This window comes from Callospermophilus lateralis, chromosome 1 (assembly GCF_048772815.1).
Source record: "Callospermophilus lateralis isolate mCalLat2 chromosome 1, mCalLat2.hap1, whole genome shotgun sequence".
Taxonomy (NCBI): domain Eukaryota; kingdom Metazoa; phylum Chordata; class Mammalia; order Rodentia; family Sciuridae; genus Callospermophilus; species Callospermophilus lateralis.
In genome coordinates, this window is record NC_135305.1 from 116397207 (window position 1) to 116418655 (window position 21449).

General features: G+C 35.5%; 1 protein-coding gene and 1 pseudogene across 2 annotated transcripts in view; both read right to left on the reverse strand.

The window, feature by feature from the left end:
* Ttc28 (tetratricopeptide repeat domain 28) overlaps positions 1 to 21449 on the reverse strand; it is a 583480-nt gene that overhangs the window by 506625 nt on the left and 55406 nt on the right. The window lies entirely within an intron of this gene.
* Positions 15062 to 15448, reverse strand: LOC143406319 (small ribosomal subunit protein eS25 pseudogene; annotated as a pseudogene).

A 21449-nucleotide genomic window follows, 5' to 3' on the forward strand; every position in this document is an offset into this window, starting at 1 on the left:
ATAAATAAATCGGAATTGATGACATGGGTTTCCAGATGGAACGACATCATCAAAGACTGAATACAGAATATCTAATATAAAATACATCATCAGGAATTTCAAAATTCCATGAATAAGAAGAAAATGCTCTAATACTTCTGAACAACACAAAAAATAAGTTTCACACAAAGGGTTAGGATTCAGAATGGCTTCAGACTGAGAAAACCTGGTAGAAGAGCATTCTAAGAAGAAGACAATTGAAACTCTGAGGGAAAATTATTTTTGACCTAGCATTCTAAAACAAGTCAAAAGATCAGAAAAGTATTTTTGAGACTTGCAAAGTCTCCATTTACCTACATTTACTTTCACAGGAAGTTGCTGGAGGACATCTACCACCTAATGAGGGAATGAATGATGATGATACAAAATTGGAACCAGAGTTCAACACAAAACACAGGCGGGCTGGGGTTGTGGCTCAGCAGTAGAGCACTCACCTAGCATGCATGAGGCACTGGGTTCAATCCTCAGCACCACATAAAAATAAAATAAAGATATAGTGTCCACCTTAAAAAAAATAAATAAATAAATAAATATTAAAAAAAATAGTCAAAAGGAATTTTCAGATTGATGAGGAAGGAAGATTCCAAGATGACATCTGAGCAGGAAGGAAAAGAACAGCCAGAATTAATTGAAACCGTCAGAAAGAATGTCCTCAGGAAGATGAAAATTATTCAATGTGTTTGAAATGTAATGTGAAGAGATTTGGAAGTTTGGGGGATAATATTGGAATGAATTAGTGATAAACACATGGGGGAAAATGAAGAAAAATACAATTATCATTGTGGCTGGGAGTGTCCACAGTGGCAGAGCACCTGCTTAGCATCCACAAGGCCCTAGGTTCTGTTCCCAGCATAATACACACAAAAAAAATTAGCACAAGGGAAAATAATTCTACTAGAAAAGCAATCATAGTATACCAAATGATTCAGCTGTGAATTGCCTTTTCGAAGCAATACTAGTATAAACAATCAATTCTAATTTGTACAAAATTATGACATAATTATATTGGGAAATGGGAGCACAGAAAGAATACATATGTACCAGAAAAGAAGAAAGAGTAAAAATCCTCAACTTTCATCATGGGAAGACAATATATATTTTAAAATTAAGAAATAACAGCACAGTTGTTAACTGTTGCACAATAATGTGAACGTATTTAATACCACTGCATACTTAAGAATTGTTAAAATGGTAAATTTTATCCCAGTGCAGTGGCATGCACCTGTAATTCCAGCTACTCAGGAGCCTAGGGCAACAAGACTGCAAGTTTGAAGCCAGCCTTGGCAACTAAGCAAGTACCTGTCTCAAAATAAAAAGGGCTGGGATGGAGCTCAGTAGTAGAGTACCCCAAGGATCAATCCCCAGTACCACAAAAAAGGGGAATATGAATTTAATGTTGCATATATTTTACCACAATAAAATGGAAAAGTAATAGCAAAACATATGGGAAGCAAATTGCAAAACAAACGTGGAAGAGTTAAACTTCATAGCCTTTAAAGATCAAGGAAGTTGTACGGTTGAAAAGAAGACAAATAAATACAAGGTACTGCAGAAAATTTGGAGTTCCCTGAGCCCTTTGAAGAGGTGTATTCTATAATCTTAATAAAATGAAGACTAAATTTAGAAATGAAATCAGGTAAATTTTTTTGGTGGTATCAGGGATCTCACTGAGTTGCTTAGGGCCTCCTTAAGTTGCTGAGGCTGGCTTTGAACTTTCAAGCCTCCTATCTCAGCCTCCTGAGCCTCTGGGATTACAGGTGTGTACCACCATACTGGGCCCAAATCAGTTAATTTTAAAGCCATTAATCATCTGAATGTATAGATAAGATTTTATACTATTCTTTAATTTTCTCCTTAAGTACAACATATAAATTGATAATATGCGTAAATATTTGAGGAAAGCATATGTCCTGAATAGGTCTATGCTCATTAAAATACATTTATGCCTATTCCTCAATACCAAATATATGAAACTGTGCACAATTTGATTAGTGGCCAAATTAAGCAAAATATAAATGTGCCAAGTAAATCTTTGGCAACATTGCTTCTACCTGACTCAAGTTTCTGTATCATAAGTGAAGCCCTGTATATTTGTTCTCATTGAAAGAAACAATCTGGATAAATTAATTTTACATGAAATTGTACAAATTCTCTATTGCAGCCCCCTCAGCAATTTAGATACTATAAATTCAGAACTTAAAACAATTCAGCAAGGACATAAGTCATTCTCTTTAAGAACATGTTTAAAATTAATCTGCTTTCAAATCAAGACTCAGCCCTATGTTTTGTTGGTTTAAATAGCTTAAAATGCACTGTAATTCGTTTAAAGTGTGATAACGAAGTGTTGGCAAGAATGTGGAGCACATTCATCCAGCTGGTGACAAAGTAAACAGGAAAAAAAAATGAAAAAAAATTCTGTACTCTGTAGTAAAGATAAAGATGTGTATACTTTGCAACCCAGCAATGTAACTCAAAGAAACTCAAAGAAAAACTCTTTTATAAGGAATTCTTCACAATAACATTTAGAATGTTCTCAGTAGCTGGTGTGATTTCTATATGAGGTGTCCCCCAAAAGCCCACTGATTAGACAATGCAAGAAAACTCTGAGGTGAAATAATTAGATTATGAGAGCCACCTTATCAGTGGCTTAATTCAGTGATATGGACTAACTGGGTGGTAACTGTAGGCAGGTAGGGTGTGGCTGGAGGACATAGGTCATTGGGGTTGTGCCTTTGGGGGTTATATTTTGTCCCTGATGAAAAGAGATGGCTCTCTCTGCTTCCTGGTTGCCCTGTCCTGAGCTGCTTTTGTCTGTCAGACCCTTCCTACCTACAGGATGATATTCTGCCTCACCTTGGTTCAGGAGCTATGGAATGGGCTAACAATGGACTGCACCTCTAAAACAGAGTCAAAAGAAATGGTACAGAATAGAGGACACAGAGACAAACCCACACAAATACAGTTATCTTATACTAGACAAAGGCACCAAAAACATACATTGGAGAAAGAATAGCATCTTCCACAAATGGTAATGGGAAAACTGGAAATCTATATGCAACAAAATAAAAAAAAAATCCCTATCACTCACCATGCACAAAACTCAACTCAAAGGACCTAGGAATTAAACCAGAGACCCTGCACCTAACAGAAGAAAAAGTAGGCCCAAATCTCCAACATGTCGGATTAGGCCCTGACCTCCTTAATAAGACCCCTATAGCACAAGAATTAAAATCAAGAATCAATAAATGGGATGGATTCAAACTAAAAAGCTTCTTCTCAGCAAAAGAAACAAATAGTGAGGCAAACAGAGAGCCTACAAAATGGGAGCAAATTTTTACCACACACACATCAGATAGAGCACTAATCTCTAGAACATATAAAGAACTCAAAATCTTAACACAAAAAAAAAAAAAAACCCAATCAATAAATGTGCCAAGAAACTAAACAGACACTTCTCAGAAGATGATATACAATCAATCAACAAGTATATGAAAAAAATGTTCAACATCTCTAGCAATTAGAGAAATGCAAATCAAAACTACTCTAATTTCATCTCACTCCAGTCAGAAGGGCAGCTATTAAGAATACAAACAACAGTTAAGTGTTGGTGAGGATGTGGGGAGAAAGGCACACTCACACATTGCTGGTGGGACTGCAAATTGGTGCAACCAATACAGAAAGCAATATGGAGATTCCTTGGAAAACTTGGAATGGAACCACCATTTGACCCAGCTATCCCACTCCTCGGTTATACCCAAAGGACTTAAAAACAGCATACTCTAGTGATGCAGCCACATCAATGTTTATAGCAGCACAATTCATGCTAGCTAAATTGTGGAACCAATCTAGATGCCCTTCATAGATGAATGGATAAAGAAACTGTGGTATATATACACAATAGAATACTACTCAGCATTAAAAGAGAATAAAATCATGGCATTTTCAGGTAAGTGGATGGAGCTGGAGAATATTATACTAAGAGAAGTAAGCCAATCCGAAAAAATCAAATGCCAAATGTTTTCTCTGATATGAGGATGCTGTTCCATAATAGGGATGAGGGGAGGGGAGCATGGAAGGAATGGAGGAACTTTAGATAGGGCAAAGGGGAAGGGAAGGAAGCGGGCGGCAGGGGAGGAAAGATGGTAGAATGAGATGGACTTCATTACCCTAAGTCCATGTATGAAGACACTAAAAATTAATAATAATAAAACATATGTGAAAGGATTTTGGAACTATTTAAAGCTATCAAATGGTAGATTTTCATAGGAAGTACATAATTTATAATATCACTTAGTTTTATACATTAATAAAAGTCCATTAAAATTTTTAAAAATAACATTGGAATTTTGATAGGGATTACACTGTAATCTGTAAATTGCTATGGGTAATATGCGTCTTTTAACAATATTAATTGTTCTGATAAATGAGCATGAAACATTTCCCACTTATTTGTGTCTCATTCAGTTTCTTCTATCTATGTTTTATAGTCCCAGTGTTCAGATCTTTAGCTCCTTGGTTAAATCTGTTTTTAAGTAGTTTATATTCTTTGTAAAACTACTATAAACAGGTACATTTCTAGACTCATATGACCTGCCATAATTGAATCAAGAAGACAGAAAACCTAAACAAACTAATAACTAGCAATGAGATATAAGTAGAAATAAAAAGCCTTCCAACAAATACCAAGTGGATTATGAGCTGAAATCTATCAGACCTTTAAAGAATAACTAATGATCATGCTCCTCAAATTATTCCATGAAATAGAAAATGAAAGAACACTTCCAAACTCACTCTAGGATCACACTCAGACCAAAAACAGATAAGGACACATGACAGAAAGAAAACAAAGACCAATATCCCTAGTGAATTTAGATTTTTTAAATCCTAAATAAAATATTAGCAAATCATATTCAACAATATATTAATAATGTTAAACATCATGACCAAGTTGATTTTATTCCCGGGGTAGAAAGGTGGTTCAACATACACAAGTCAATAAATATAATTCACTATATAAATAGAATTAAGGACAAAAATCACGCAGTCATCTCAAAAGATGCAAAGAAAGCCTTTGGGAAAATTCAGCACTCATTCATGACGAAAACACCAAAGAAACTAGCAATAGAAGAAACTTACCTCAAATCATAAAGCCTATATGTGGCAAACCCAAAGCTACCATCATAGTGCACAGGGAAAAACTGAAAGCATTTCCTCTAAAATCAGGAACTAGACAAAGATGTCCACTCTTACCACGCCTATTCAATATATGACTAGAAAGTCTAGCCAGAACAATTAGGCAAGAGAAGGAATTAAAAAAGAAAAAAAATAGAAGAGGAAGAAGTCAAATTATCACTGTTTACAGATGATACAATCCTATACTTCAGGATTCAAAAAGCCTACCAGAACACTTCAAGAGCTAATATACAACTTCAGCAAGTAGTAGGACACAAAATCAATGTACAAAAATCAATAGCTTGGGGCTGGGGATGTGGCTCAAGCGGTAGCGCGCTCGTCTGGCATGCATGCGGGCCGGGTTTGATCCTCAGCACCACATACAAACAAAGTTGTTGTGTCCGCCAAAAACTAAATATTAAAAAAAAAAATCAATAGCTTTCCTCTACATCAATAATGAATGAGAGAGAGAGAGAAAGAAATTCCATTCACAGTAGCCACACACACACACACACACACACACAAAAAAAAAAAAAAAAAAATACAGTATCTAGGAATAAATCTAACCAAGGAGGTGAAAGACTTCTGTAATAAAAAGTATAGAACACTAAAGAAAGAAACTGAAGAAGACACAAGAAGACAGAAAAACCTTCCGTATTGATGGATAAGCATAATTAATATTGTTAAAGTGGTCATATTAACAAAAGCAATAAACAGACTCAATGAAATCCCCATCAAAATGCCAATAGAACAAGGGGGGGAAAACAGCTCTACAGTCCATTTGGAAGAATAAAAGATCCAGTATAGTCAAAGCAATCCTGAGCCCAAAAAAAAAAAAAATGCTGAAGGCATCATAATACCTGACTTCAAATTATGCTACATAGTTATAGTAACAAAAACTGCATGGCACCAGCATAAAAACAGACACATAGACCAATGCAACAGAATAGAAAACAAAGAGACAAACTCACACAGATACAATCATCTGATACTTGACGAAGGTGCCAAAAACATATGTTGAAGAAAAGACACCACAAATGGTGCTGGTAAACTGGTTATCCATATGTAAAATAATGAGACTAGATTCTTATCTCTCATTCTACACACAAGTCGACTCAAAATGGATCAAAGCCTAGGAATTAAACCAAAAATTCTGCAATGCCTAGAAGAAAACATAGGTTCAACAGTCCAACGTATAGGTGCAGACAATAACTTTCTCTAAATGATTTATTATTTTTTCAAGAAAAAATAATAAATGAGATGGCATCAAATTAAAAAGTTTCTGCACGGCAAAGAAAACCAAAAAAAACTTAACACCGAAAAAACAAATAACCCAATTAATAAATAGGCAAATTAAAAAGACACTTCTTAGAAGAATAAATCCGACTGGCCCACAAATACATTTTTAAAAGTTCAAGGGGCTAGAGTTGTAGCTCAGCAGTAGAGCACTTGCTTCACACATGTGAGGCACTGGGTTCGATTCTCAGCACCGGATATAAATAAGTAAATAAAATAAAGGTCCATCAACAACTAAAATGTGTGTGTGTGTGTGTGTGTGTGTGTGTGTGTGTGTATGAAAAGTTCAATATCATTAGCAATTAGGGAAATGAAAATCAAAACTATACTGAGATTTTATCTTACTCTAATTAGAACAGCAGCCATCAAGAATACAATTAAGGGCTAAGGATATAGCTCAGTTGGTAGAGTGTTTGCCTCGCATGCACAAGGCCCTGGGTTCAATTCCCAACACCACACACAAAAAAAAAAAAAAAAAAAAAAAAAAATTAAGGGGCTGGGATTATGGCTTAATGGCAGAGTGCTTGCCTGGCACATGTAAGGCACTGGGTTTGATCCTCAGCACCTCATAAAAATTAAAAAAAGATATTGTGTCCATCTACAACTAAAAAAAAACTTATTTAATAAAAGAATGCAATTAGTAACAAATGCTGAGGAGAATGTGGAAAAAATGGAACACTTTTGCACTGTTGGTAGGACTGCAAATTAGTACAACCACTATGGAAATTAGTATGGAGTTTCCTCAAGACTAGGAATGGAATTACCACATGAGCCAGTTGTAACACTCCTTAGTATTTATCCTAAAGAATTAAAGTCAGCATAGTATAGCAATACATGCACACCCATGATCATAGCAGCACAACTCACAACAGCCAAACTATTGAACCAGTATAGGTATTTGTCAACAGATGAATGAATTAAGAAAATGTGGTATATATACACAGTGAAGTTTTAGTCGGTCATAAAGAAGAATGAAATTATTACATTTGTGGGAAAATGAATGGAACTTAAGAACATTATGTTAAGGGAAATAAGCCAAACTCAGAAAGTCAAAAGTCATATTTTTCTCTCACAAAAAGAAGCTAGAGAGGAAAAAAGGAAAAGAAAGGTGGAGGGCACCTCATTAAAATCAAAGGGAAATCAGGAGAGTAGAGGAAGGGGATCAAGGTGACAGAGAAGGAGAGGGAAAGGGGTATTAGTGGGGAATGATATTGGCCAAATTATACTGTTTATTATTTATTGTGTGCATGTTTGAATATAAAACAACAAATCCCACCATTATGTACAATTGTAATGCACCAATAAAAATATGGAAAAATGAAATAGTTAAGAAAAATATTCTTATACAAAATAAGATAAAATTAATTTTATTTTAATAATCTTACATATCCCTAAAATACCCTTAAATATCACAAAATAGAGATTTGGCAGTAAATTTCAAAGTAAAAACAAATAGCATGCTACAACTTAGTAAAGAACAATATAAATAACTAATGCAAGTATTTAAGGAAGAAAATAATCATGATTAACTATCAAACATATATAGATAATTTGAAGTTTCTATAGGAACACAATATCACTAACAAAAAGAATCCAATAATTTTACCTACAGATATTACTAGGAGAACATTTCTTCCTTTTGTTACATAGCTTATTTTCATATGCGTCTATGCCAGTTATTATAATTTTACTAATAGATCACGTATCTGTAAGCTTATAAACAATATACTAACATATGTGGCATTTCAAGTATCTGATACAAGGTCTAAAATACCATTCCAGAATTTTATAAACTTTTGAAGATTGTTTAGAATACTTTGATAAGCACCATGTTTCTATCTTAATAGTAAGTAGTTTCCTTTTGAAAAAAAAATAAAACAAAACCATAGTATTATAATAATTTTGTGGCCTATAAAGCAAAAATTCATACCTATAGTTACTACCCATTGAATCAATTCATGATAGGTAATTACTATACAAGTTTTCAGATTTATCTTATCTGAATATATTAGGATGATTAACTGACCAAGAGTTGTCCAGTGTTAGAAGCAGAATGCATAAACATGGCTTCGGTATTAAGGAGTGACAGGGAGAAGATCCCAGAAAACAGAGGAAAAATATCTTTTTCTTAGTACTACTAGGAAGATAGAGTAGAGAAGTTCCATATTTAAGACAAAACAGCCTTAAAAGGACACACAGATTATATCACACAGAGGATAAGTAAAATGAACTAAATGATCCAAGATGTCAAAAATTCTTTCATATTTCTTTCAGGAAGAACTAGTTGGGTCTCTAGAGCACTCTATAAAAACAGTCTAACAGATGCAACTGTGGGTAATTTAAGGAGGTCTAAAGATAGGAGCCATCTAATTATTTTTAATATCAAAGAAGTAAATGTAAATGTGCAAATAAGAAAAGGAGCTTGAAACCCAAGAAATGATACATGTTGAATTTTAGGATAACCCAATATGAATAGAGAACCAGCAAACCCAAAAAAATCTATTAAAGAGTTTTATGTTTGAAAAATTGGAATGCATCTTTTTCACAAATTAAAGACAGACTGTAAAGACAGGGTTAGAGCTGGAAAGTTCCCTGCTCATCAAATTAAAAACAAGAGCTCTATTCATATAAAAAAAAATACTTATGTGGTCAAGTCACATTCTTTGTTCTCAAGTTTTTATATGCAACTTGGGTTGAGCATTTTACTTGTGATTCATAAAGAAAAATGATCACTGTAACAGGAGCTCCTAGAGCACATGAGTAAATTCCAGGTGATATGTAAGTAGCCATTTAAGATACCACAGGAAAGAAGGAAACACATTCTTCATACTCGAAGGAAGGAGCATGTTCACATGACCAACAGCTGGACTTGATTAAAAAGAAATACCAGGTTAGGCTCCATGGTGGTTCCTCCACAGCTGCATGACGACACAAATGAGAAATGCTACATTGCTCACAGTCTGTTGCCTAGTATCATGCTGCCCGCCCCTTTATCCACCCTCATAATGCAGCCACCTCTCCTCCCTTTCTTCCTGTACAGGATTTCAGTATGCTTCTCATTTTACAGAATCTTTTTTTTTTTAAAGGACATCATGGGGAAAAAAACAAAATCTAAATAAAAGACCAGTTTCACTTATAATTTGTGGTTCATTTTTACTTTTGCAAGCAGGATAAAAGACAAACAAGTTTTCTAATCAATAAGTAAGTAAAAGTTACAAATGTGTATACTACTACTTTGTAAAAATACACTAAAGTGTGCTGGGATAGTATGATTCATGCTGTCTTAGAAGTGAAAGTTAAAATGCAGATAAAAAGCGGATGACAAATGTAATACATCTTTCTTCCTTAGAATTAGCTGTGCAATACAACAGACGGTTAATACAGAATGGAATACTATGGAAACAAGATTTTATTGAACTGTCAGCTAAAGAGTTACATTAATACCCATAATTCCTTGTGAACTCTCTTTGTTTTTCTGCTTGTCAGCATCTGCATTTCACAGCTGCTTCCTTCAGTATGGACCCGTCTTGCAGAAGTTCAGGGACTTAAAACATTAATATCCAGGAGCTTTAAAAAAACCACAACATTAATAACTTACACAGATGCGAATAAAGCAGGCTCCACAGTCTTGACTGTAAGATGAACAGAAAATAAATCTATAGACTGGAGGTGATTATACTCATTTACAGAATATGAGAATAAAAATCTCTCTTTCAACTTGGCAAAAACATTTATACCTGCCAAATAACTTGAAGCCAAGAAAGCAGATGGGTTAATATCAGCTTTAAGGTATCATTTACCAAAAGGTTAAAATCCCAAGAAATTGCTTCTTGATTACTTATTTTTTTCTCTTAATAATAAAAGTAAACAACATAGGTTTTCTTTTTTCTTCTAAGATATTCAGCTTAATGCAAGAAGGAAGTTTTCTAGCAGCATTCCATCTATTTCTTTCAATGTGGTTCTTTTCATCCTCATCAGTAGTTCAACGTAAGGATAGAAGCAGCTCCCCCATCTCTCCAGATACGACCATCACTGCTGCTGCCCTTGCAAAGTGCTCCTCCTTTTAAGCCAGCCCAGGTCTCCCCAGGAGGGCTCGACTCTGCAGGGTAATAATAGGAACTCTCCAGCATCATCACCTGGGCTTCCCTTGTCCAAATCAGCTAAAGTCTGGTGTAATTCCAATCTCTCATTCTTAATATACTGAAGTTAGATAAGCACTGTCCAACGGAACTTTATGTGATACTCTGTATCTGAGCTGACCAATTTGGTAGCCATTTGTCACATGTGGCTATTGAATGTTTGAAATGTAACTAGTGTGACTGAGGAAGTATTTCTTATATTTTATTTCATCATAATTAACTTGATATTAAATTTAAATAGTCACCTGGACTAATACCTACCATATTGGACAGTGCAGATATAGATCAAGAGAGCTTTTCTTCCTACCAGAAATGATTTACTTTACCATGCAGATGACGGAGAGTTACTAAAAAGCTGGGTTCATATTTTGAAAAATTTCCTTGGGTGCTCTGTGGCAAAATGATGTTAGGAGTAGGGAAGTGAAAGCAACTTCTAAAGATCTGACAAGTGCTCACTGATATGACAATTAGAAGATCTCCATAAACTCATCTGAGAACTTTCAATTGAGAAGTGGGGGAAGAAATCTAGGTTGGAAGTAGTGGTTACAAATCAGCCATTGTTTAAAGAAATCTGACTGTGAAGAAAGAAAGAAATGATGTGGAGGACAAACATCATGGAGAAGTGATCAGGGCTAAAATTTGAAATAAGGACCTTCATGTTGATTATGCTATCTCACTTGATACAATTCTTAAAACAAACTTGGAGTAAACCTGATTGTCACTTTACAGAACTTAAGCTTCAGAGGGGCCCTGGTGGTGCTAGGATTGTAAAGCAAGCATCTTCTACATGAATGAGGCCCTGGGCTCCATCCATACCAATGAGTACAAAAATAAAACAAAACAAAAACTAGGGTCTTTTTCATGCCAAAATTCATTCTTTTGAAGGTTAACTTTGAACTAGGGAAAGAAATTCAGGATTGAAGCAGTAAACCATCTATGGAAAGATTAAAGATACTATAAGAGAGTGAGAATAATTGACGGGGAAGGCTCCAGAAAAGATAAGTAGAAATGGAACTCAGAGTTCAGGCAAGAGATGTTAACCTTGGATGGAAGAAGAAAATCGCTTCCTTTGAGATGGATGGATAGAAAGCAAGTGGGCGTGAATGTACATATATTTATAGTGCAGGGGCTTAGGGATGACAGGAAAATGGGTGAAATTAAAACCTAATGATCTGTATTTTCACTGTAAAGCAAAAGGCAACACCTTGTGTGAACAGATGATATCAAAAAGGAAAGTTTAAAGACGATGGTTTGATGCAATCAGCTACTGTGGGAAAGTAGCTTAGAACACTGGATAACTGACACATTTAAAGAAACATAGGAAGTGCTTAAACCAATGTCCTCTTATGAGATCAAAATTCTTTTATATTGGGACTGGGGATGTGGCTCAAGCGGTAACGCACTCACCTGGCATGCGCAGGGTGCTGGGTTCGATCCTCAGCACCACATAAAAATAAAATAAAGATGTTGTGACCACTGAAAACTAAAAAATAAATATAAAAAAAATTCTTTTATATTTATGTAATTTTCAGCTATATTTTTTCATAAATAATACCAAGGTATGAAATTTCACCTTTCATTGGATTTATTAAAAATTAGGAGAAACTAAATGTAATTGATCGTTATAATTAATTATACTACAATTATGCTTTTGTAACATAATTTGAATTTTTTTAAGGGAGAAAGAGAATTTTAATATTTTTATTTTTTAGTTTTCGGCAAACACAACATCTTTGTTTGTGTATGCTGCTGAGGATCGAACCAGGCCGCACACATGCCAGGGGAGCGCGCTACCGCTTGAGCCACATCTCCAGCCCCCACATAATTTGAATTTTTATAGGACTCTCAGATCTATTACCTTAAATTCTGAACTCTAAAAGAATCTTTTTAATTTAAATTTTGAATTTAAAGAAGCATTCAAGTCAAATATTTTTTAAATATCTAAAATTTTACTGATTTTTTCCCTAAAGTAGAAAAGCATATGCATTTACAAAAACATATTGTTACTAAGAGTAAAGTATAATTTTAAATGTATAATAGAGTTACAAACTTTAGTAATGGATCATATGTAATTTCTTTTTTTTTTTTAAGTAGAGAGAGAGAGAGAGAGAGAGACAGAGAGAATATGAATCTTTTTTTTGTAGATGGACACAACACAATGCCTTTATTTTTATGTGGTGCTGAGAATCGAAACCAGGTTCCACCCATGCTAGGCAAGGGCTCTACCGCTGAACCACAATCCCAGCCCTCATTTGTAACTTCTATCATTTGTAAATATAACAAATTTACCTTCAATGTCATTCAAGTTTGGTTACAAGATCAAAGTTTAAAATTTTTAAGTATCATAAATAATTTCTGGCTTCCATTCAGCATGCAGAATGCTGGAAATAGGGTTCCTCACCTATTAACATCATAAAAAAGGTAGCTGATGGAAACAAATATAACTTTTCTAGAAACCATAAGAGAGCTAAGGTTGCTGGACAACTAACTACACTGAATTTTAAGGAGATCAGTGCCACCAAGGAAAAAAAAGAGGTGAGCTCTTGCTTACCTGGAACAGACTCCAGGTGCTACACCTTGAGGGGAAAAAAAAATTCAACTAACATTTTTAACAAATCACTAAAGCCAAGTATAGCAGCATGAGATTCCCAGAAACTGCCAGCATGGGGCCTTCTGGAAGGAATTTTTACATATATGGGATTCTTTTTAAATAGTAGTATAAGAACTATACAAGGAGAATGAAAGAACAACAGGGTGTGCTGAAAGCCAAGGAATGAAAGTTTCCAAAAGAATAATTATAAATATAGGTTGCATATCCCTGATCCAATGATCCAAAATACTCCAAAATCCAAATACTTTTGCATATGCTAACAAAATGCCACAAATTGAAAATTCCACACCTGACCTCATGTGACAGGCTGAAATCAAAACACAGGTACACTAAAAATACTGTACAAAATTATGTTCAGGCTATATGTATAAGGTTATATGAAACATAAATAAACTTCATGTTTAGACTCATATCTCATCCCCAAGGTATCTGATTATGTATATGAAATACTCAAAAATCAAAAAAAAATCTGAAATCTTAAACACTTCTGGTTCTAAGTATTTTGGATAGGACATACTCAAATTGTAGTATAAATTAGTGTCGATGAAATTAAAGTATTATGAGTACACCATAAACTCTGTGTCAAGGAAAAATAACTATACAAATCTAAAAAACAAACAAAAAAGCAAAATACCCACCCTCTGTACCACAAGAATATTATCCACCAAGAGGTTGATGGGTACATAATGGCAATAATGTCATGAAAATCAAACGTTAAAAGTTTACAACATACATGAGGAATTAATTTTCTAAGTATCCAAACAATGAAACTGTGCCTTTTGGTTAATTATTCTCTTCCAGATAATAGAATCTTTAAGTGATTGTTAAGATAATATTTCAAAAGTAACTTGAGATATTATTCATGTTTTCAGATTCTAGAGAAAGGAACTATGTAACTTTAATTGAGTATCATCCTTAACTTATAAATATGCCATGGTTAAGCCTTCATAGCCTTCATTTCTCTTTTATAACTTATGGAAAATAAAATAGAACTGAAAAAAATATTAAATTAGATCTTCAAATTCTTACTGAAAGTATTTCTAAATTCTAAAAGATAAAAGTAGCAGTTCTGTATCTTCCAATCTCTTGATTATCCAAATAATCTCATTGTACAGTCTTAGTGACCTTGTTAAATAAAATATATAGGAGGTCATTAATTTGAGCTAAGCTCCTGCACCAGGCCCCAACAGAACAAAACAAATTAGAGTCCTTATGCTAAAGTCCCATCTCTCAAATCTGAAGCTAAGTTGTTTATTTGACCTTTCAATAATCCAGGAGAAAGATAACTGCCAAATTCCCAAATAGGCCACTTTTAACAAGCATGATAAGGAAAAGCAACCTAGAACAAATCCCTAAGAAGTTCCAAACTTTCCAGCAATGATGTAAGATATTTGCTTATGCAATAAATTAGCAGAATTACAGAAATAAATTATAGAAATTGTAATTTTTTAAAATTTCAATTAAAGAACTTTATTTATTTATTCATTTTTATGGGTGCTAAAGCTTAGAACCCAGGGCCTCACACATGCCAGGCAAGGGCTCTACCACTGAGTTATAGCCCCAGCCCAACCTCCGTATCCTTTTAAACTAAACTCACTACTTTTGGAAATGACAGTCACAAAACATCTTTTGATACCATAAACATTTTCAGCATCTTGATCATTCCCAGGCCTAATGGACCCAAAGGCGCATGGCTTCCAGGATGCCACACACTTTATTTATTCCTGCATGACTCATCACTGCCCTTCATTCTTATTTTGTTTTTGTTTTAATAAAGTTTTATTTTTTCTAATGTACAGTTGATTGGACCTGTTCATACATCTTCACCAGCAGCTGGGGCATTTCCACCCTTGGTATTTCTGGTATAAATTACTTGAGCTCTGTGCTTTGAAACCAGTTTGATAAGTCCTTTACTGAGGAGCCCCTGAAGGGCTGCCCTGGCCAGGGAACCTTGAATCTTCAATCTCTCAGAGACCACAGCTGGGGTAATAAGCTTATAGTTGGGAACTTCCTTACAGAGTTTGTCATAAGTAGCTTTGTCAAACAAGACTAGATTGTTCAGCTTGTCCTGAACTTTGCCTTTGGACCACTTCTTCTTTTTGGCTTTGCCCCCAGATTTGTTCACCGGGTCCTTGTCTTTCTTGGCCGACTTTCCAACATCTTTCTTCTTCTTATTGTCCTTGGGCGGCATCTTGAAGCTTGGAGAGCAGCAATAGCCTCATCAAGATGTCGGACAAAAAGCTCCCCTTCATTTTTCTTCGTTATTTGTCTTCTCCCTGATCTCTGAACTGTAGAGCACCTCCATACTCAAGCCTTAGCCCCCTACTCTCTCTAGTATCCCCTCAGTAACTGCATCCAGTATCATAGTTTTAAACACAAATTTATTTTGTATTAGAGCTCAGACCTCTTTCCCAAACTCCAAACATATATATATTCAACTGCCCACTCAACATTTCACTTGGGTATCTTTAAGGACCTCAAACTCAACATGTCCAAAACTGAAATCTTTTTTTCTCTGTACCAGAGATTGAGCCCAGGGGTGCTTCATCACTAAACCACATCTCCAGCCCATTTTTAGGTTTTTGTTTTAAGACAGGGTCTGGTTTCTCTCAGTTGCTTAGGGCTTCACTAATTTGCTCAGGCTAGCGTTAAACTTGTGATCCTCCTGACTCAGCCTTCCTAGATGCTGGAATTACAGGCATGCACTACGATGCCCAGTCAAAAATGAACTCTTGATGTTCTTCCCAGTCCAACTCCAGTCTAAGTCCAACCTTCTACATCCCAAATGATGGCAAACCTAGTTATGCTTAGGCAAAATACCTAGGAAATATCCTTGACTTCCTTCAAAGAATCTAAAACTATTGTCACAACTATTTAGAAAAACAGCCAGAATCAACTTCTAACTACCTCCACATTAGTACCATAACCTACTTCAATGGCCTCCTGACAGTTTTCTCTGTTCCTTATCCTTGAACCCCACGAACCAATCCCAACACAGCAGTCAGAGTAATCCTGTTAGAAGGTAAGTCTGTTCCTGCCACTTCTGCTCAAAACCCTCTTACAACTCCATATTTCCCCAGGAAAAGCCAAGAGTTCTCACAATGGCTTACATGATGTAGACACCATTACCTCTTTGAACTAATGCCCTATTATTTTCCCTTCACACACCCAGCTCCAACTCCTTCCTCAATCATACCAAGTACTCTCTGCTTTGACTATCCCCTCTGCCCGGGTACTGTTTTGCCAGAGACCTTCATGGTTAACTTCCTCAGTTCATTTAATTCTTTGTTCAAATGTTACCTTATTCATAAAATCTATCCTACTCCCACCTACCCCACTAGTACTACCTTCACTTCTTTTTTTTTCCACAGCACCTACCACTTTCTAATGTACCATACATTCACTTTGAATATTGTTTATTGTATTTTCCCTAGAAGGCTCCAACTCAGTTGATGATAACTTTTTCTTTGGGTTCACAGATGTATGCCAAGTACCTGCATACAACAGTCTCTATGCCTAACAGACACCCAGTTAACATTTGTTGAATGAAAGAACTGAATCTCATATGCCAGTGGTCTGTCAATGGCTAAGGACTCATGAGTCATGAGTGCAAACTATTTTTTGTTAAATCTAGCCTAACAAATTATAAAACCTACTAGTCTTACAAAGGATAACAAACCTTGCAAATAATGACTTCAACTATTGTTCTTAAGACAATAAAAATATGGCTTTAATCAAAAAGGGACCATACCCCACTGCAAATTTTTGGTCTACACAGTGTTGAGAATATACTCATTGCTGTAGATAAAAACAAATTTAGAAGAATCAGCTCTAGAAAGGAGAACTAAAGGTTAAATTGATTTAAATGAATTTGTGAAAAAAAAGTGTGTTAAAAACAAGATGACAGCTGGGCACGGTGGCACACACCTATAATCCCAGCGGCTGAGGCAGGAAGATCACAAGTTCAAAGCCAGCTTCAGCAATGGCAAGGCACTAAGCAACTCAGGGAGACCCTGTCTCTAAATAAAATACAAACTAGGGCTGGGGATGTGGCTCAGTGGTCGAGGGCCCCTGAGTTCAATCCCCAATACCAAAAAAAAAAAAATCAAGAGAATAAAGAAATCTTAATTAAAATAAGTATACAATTTTAAATAAGATTCACAATGATCTCTGCTATCTATAAACTGTTTTCAAAAAACTCATATTTAATTCTTACATGAATTCTAAAAAATATACTATTTTCAATCCTATTTTGTAGACATGTAATTGATACTAAAAGAAATTAGACAAATTTCAGCTATTAAGTAGAGATAACTAGTTTCAAATCCAGATTCAGATACCTACTTTTTTAAATTTTTGAAGTAATTGCAGATTTATAGGAAGTTACAAAAACACACCAAAACAACTACGTACCCTTCAGCCAGTACTCTAGAATAGTTACATCTTATGTAAATATAGCACAATTTCAAAACCATGAGTTCACATTGGTCAATGTACTTTTTATTACAGTGCCTGAGAATCATAACAGACCACAAACATGACTCAAAGATTTTTTTTTAAACTCAAGTGAAGACAATTGACACATACATTAATAAGTAATTTCTGGGTATATAAGGTTCTGCTCTGATAATTACAGAATTATGTTACATTTGGGCATTTATATTTATTAATATAAATAACGTCACTGAAAAGGCCTTGAAAATATGGGAAGACTAAAATATGGGAAAGTAGAACAAAGCTGACAGACTTTTTTTTTAATCAGCTGAACAAAGCTGATAAACTTTTCCTCATTTACCAAAGTGATTGGTTATCACGATTCTACAGACTGTCACAAGACTGGGCTCTGACTAGTTGTCAAAACTATTCTCAGTCGGTGCAGCAGTGCACACCTCTAGTCCCAGCTATTTGACAGGCTGAAGCAGAAGGATCCCTTGAGCCCAGGAGTTCAAAGCCAGCCTGGGCAAAAGAGCAAAACCATGTACCATAAAAAAAATAAACAAACTACTCTTGAATTTCACTAATGATCATCTTCAATTTCAAACACAGACTCTTTTTCTTCCTCCCTTCTGTGCTTTTGACTGTACTGTTAAAATTAACCACTTCATCTTATGGAAAATTTTTCCTTCGTTGGCTCTCAGGACACTGCACTCACCTGAGTCTCCTTAAATCTGTCTTTTTTGTTTTCTATAAACTATTTACTACAAAAACTTCAGACTAGCCAGGCACAGTGACACACGCCTGTCATCCCAGTGGCAGGAAGATCGCAAGTTCAAAGCCAGCCTCAGCAAAAGTGAGGCGCTAAGCAACTCAAAAACCACCTCAGACTGGGGCTGAGGTTTTGGCTCAGCAGTGGAGCACTTGCCTAGCATGTGTGAGGCACTGGGTTTGATCCTTAGCACCACATTAAAAAGTTAATAAATAAAGGTTAAAAAAAAAACTCAGACGGGGCTGGGGATGTAGCTCAATGTTGGAGAGTACTTCCTAGCATGTGTAAGGCCTTTGGTTCAATTCCTAATATCTCAAGAAAAAAGAAAAAAAAAAAAAAAAAGCCTCAAACCCCTTTCTTCCAGCACAAGTTAGAACTGCAGTCTCATTGGTGCAGAGCAGAGCAGTTTTCCCAGGTCAAAAATCTTATGTGCTATTGTCTGGGCAACTGAGCACAACCAACCACAGCTCCAAGGTCTTCTATGTGTTTCCTGGAATTCCTTTTCCATCCTTAGCTAGGTTAGATTTTACTAATGAAACGCACTCGTGATTTTAAGTCCCTTGAGTATATGCCAGGAGAGCAGGATAGCAGGGTCAATTGGTGGTTCCATTCCAAGTTTTCTGAGGAATCCCCATACTGCTTTCCAGAGTGATTGCACCAATCTGCAGTCCCACCAGCAATGTATGAGTGTGCTTTTTTTTCCCCCACATTCTTGCCAACATTTATCATTAATTGTATTCTTGTTAATTGCCATTCTGACTGGAGTGACATAAAACTACAGTGTAGTTTTAATTTGTGTTCCTTTAATTGCTAGAAATGTTGAATATTTTTCATATATTTGTTGGCCATTTGAACATCTTCTATGCAGAGAATGTTCAGTTACTTTTCCAGTTTACTGATTGGCTTACTTGGTCTTTTTGATGTTAAGTTTTTTGTTTGTTTGTTTGTTTGTAGATGGACACAATACCTTTATTTTATTTATTTATTTTTATGTGGTGCTGAGAATCAAACCCAGGGCCTCATACACCAGGGGAGCACTCTACCACTGAGCTACAACCCCAGCCCTGGTGTCAAGTTTTTTGAGTTCTTTGTACATCCTGGAGATTAATGCTTTATCTGAGGTACAGGTGGCAAAGATTTTCTCCCATTCTTTAGGTTCTCTCTTCGTGTTCTTCGTTGTTTCCTTGCTGTGAAGAAACTTTTTAGTTTGATTCCATCCCATTTATTGATTTTTTATTTTACTTCTTGCACTCTAGGTATCTGTTATATCCAAAGAACTAAAAATTAGCATACTATAGTGATGCATCCTATCAACGTTTATAGAAGCTCAATTCACAATAGCTAAGCTATGGAGCCAACCTAGATGCCCTTCAACAGAAGAATCAATTGAGAAAATATGGTATATATACACAATGGAATACTACTCAGCCATAAAGAAGAATGAAATTGTGGCATTTGCCAGTAAATGGATGGAACTAGAGATTATCATGTTAAGTGAAACAAGCCAATCCCAAAAAACAAAGCCTGAATGTTCTCTCTGATATGTTGATGCTAACACTCAATAAGGCTTGAGGGAAGAATAGAAGTTCATTGGATTAAGGGGGCTGGGGATATAGCTCAGTTGGTAGAGTGCTTGCCTTGCATGCACAAGGCCCTGGATTCAATACCCAGCACTGCCCCCCCTCCAAAAAAAAAGAAGAAGTAGTTCATTGGATTAGACAAAGGGGGATGAAGGAAAGAGGAGAGGATGAATTGGACATAACTTTCCTATGTTCATATATGAATACACAACCAGAGAAATTCCACATCACATACAATGGCAAGAATGGGACCCTAATTATAATAAGTTATAGTCCATGTATGTGTGATAGGTCAAAATAGACTTTACTGTCATGTATATCTAAAAAGAACAAAATTTTTTTAAAAAGGAACACATGGCGTAGAGAGCACAAAACTTATTCCTTGGAGGTAGCTGGAGGCAAAGAAGCAGAGTCGCAGTAGCTTTTGAGAAAGGGCTTGAGAATCACATATTTTGTTGCTGTAGCCCAAGACACAAGACTTTCTTTCTCAAAGGTGCTTATAACTGTAGCAGTTTCTACTGAGCTTCAGAGACCTGCAGGTCTTCTGCTTTCCTCACCTTTCCATCCTAACTTTGCTTACTTTCTAAGGTCACTTGCATGACATTCGTTTCCCTGGTTCTTTCACTATTCATGTAGGCTCAAATTCTCAGATTAAAACTCTTATACCCAAAATTTTTTAAATGCCTCTCTTTTCCTTATCAGTCCCAGACTGATGACCTGGTAGACAGATAAGACAGACAGATTTCAATTAGTTTGTTCAACATATTCATCAAATACCTGGAGAAGGAAACAAATCAATCTAGTAATGGCAGTTGCCTTTAGAGAAGGGAAACTGGGCAGCTGGAGAACAGAAACAGAAAAAAAACTTTTTTACTGTACACCCTTTTGAACCTTATTGAATCACAGTTTAAGCATACATCATCTAGTCAAAAATAAAGTCATTATTTAAAAGTATATACTCACATTTTTTCTAATTCCTCTAATGGCTACACAGACATGGGGGTTTTCTGTGTGGTCATTTATAGGTCTGATTGTCTCCCAGACCTCTGGGCTGTAAGTAGGACAAGAGTAAGGAGGAGTGGAATGGATGTCAGGAATGAGGTTTTTGCATTCATAGAGAAAAGATCAACTATAAAGCTGGAGCCAAGGCTTCTCGAGTTTGGAAGAAGAAATTTTCTCCTTAACTCACTGGTATATTTAACAACTACTCATGACAGATATAAAGACAAAAATGTCCCTACTGCTTTAATTAAGGAATAGATAAAGTGCTATGATGAGAGACATTGATGTTGGGCCTAGAAACTCAGACAAAATAAATTTTAGAGATTATTTAGTCTCTAGCATTATTTTTTCATTGCTAATCAGCTAATCTTATCTTTCATCTCATCCTCTAAGAAATTATAGCT